Source organism: Mytilus trossulus, unplaced genomic scaffold (assembly GCF_036588685.1).
Source record: "Mytilus trossulus isolate FHL-02 unplaced genomic scaffold, PNRI_Mtr1.1.1.hap1 h1tg000244l__unscaffolded, whole genome shotgun sequence".
Classification (NCBI taxonomy): Eukaryota; Metazoa; Mollusca; class Bivalvia; order Mytilida; family Mytilidae; genus Mytilus; species Mytilus trossulus.
In genome coordinates this window covers 3,792,858-3,794,109 of record NW_026963317.1, presented here as the reverse complement: position 1 = coordinate 3,794,109, position 1,252 = coordinate 3,792,858, and positions in this window count along the sequence as shown.

Below are 1,252 nucleotides of genomic sequence, written 5' to 3'. Positions count from 1 at the left end.
GTTGACAACAAAACATTCATTTAGTCCAACATCGTTTAGTATTTTTGTAAACATATTAACTAGTCCTCATTATGTCAATAATTATTTGTTTCACGGCTGTATGAGAGCATTTTTTAAACAGTACTTTGGAACAAAGAATTGTCTTTTTCAAAATTTGAGCTTATTGGAAACAAAGATATAATAGTGTATATCACGTTTACATACACGATAAGTAAGAATATGTACAAATTGTAAGTTATATATTTTTTAAAGTCATAAGAAACCTCAAATTAAAAAAAATAATGCTTATGTTTTTTATAACTCAATGGATAGTTTTCATTATAAAACTTAATATGTACATCTACTTTTTTCTTAAGAAAATTCTTTAATTTATTCATATTTATTTTAATTGCTTGCTTCCAGCAAGCAATTCCCCCGACATATTTTCCGTATGCAAAGTGACCCCAGTGTAACCCACCTCGTAAAAATCCGGTGATCACAATACGCATGAATGTCCTTAAAATAAACTATTATCTGAATTTACATGTTAAACACGTTCTCAATTTCCATGCTTTTTGTTGATTTAATGTCGATTGTTGACAAACAGGTGACAATCGTTTAACTTCGGATTCAAAACACGAACTTTAATTACCTGCCATATTTTCACACCAACACTGACCGATTGAAAAAAAAATTGACGATTATACGAAATTTACACGAAAAAAATGAGAAATTCGTGCATAGAAGACTAAGTTTATGATGTTTGTATGCATCGGTTCAAGAATTGGAAGAACATTATTTTTCACCGGTCACTCGTTTCTTATGACTTTAAACATAAATATAAATAGAATACAATATGTTACAAAATACAAGCGAAGGATTATATACTGCAGTGAAAACAATTATATCTTTAAAAAGCACCTACTATAATCATATAATTTTATTCCAATCTTTCTCTGGTGTTAATATAGGCTTTTACTTCCTACTGTTCATTCTTAGCTAATGGTATATCCCTATTTTTTTTTTATCATATAATAATTTTGACAGTTAGAGTTAAGTATGTTTTAACTTTCAAGTATTCAGTGTATTTATCTTCAATAGAGCTAGTGTTGCAGTTTGTAATTAATCTGTTATTTTTATTGGTCTGCTTCAGCATTAAAGATTTGAGCAGATGTATACGGTATTTACAAAATATATGGTTTGAATATATACTTAGAGATTACGTGCCCATCTTAATCATTTCAAATCGTGTGTACTATGCTTAATCTCTAAA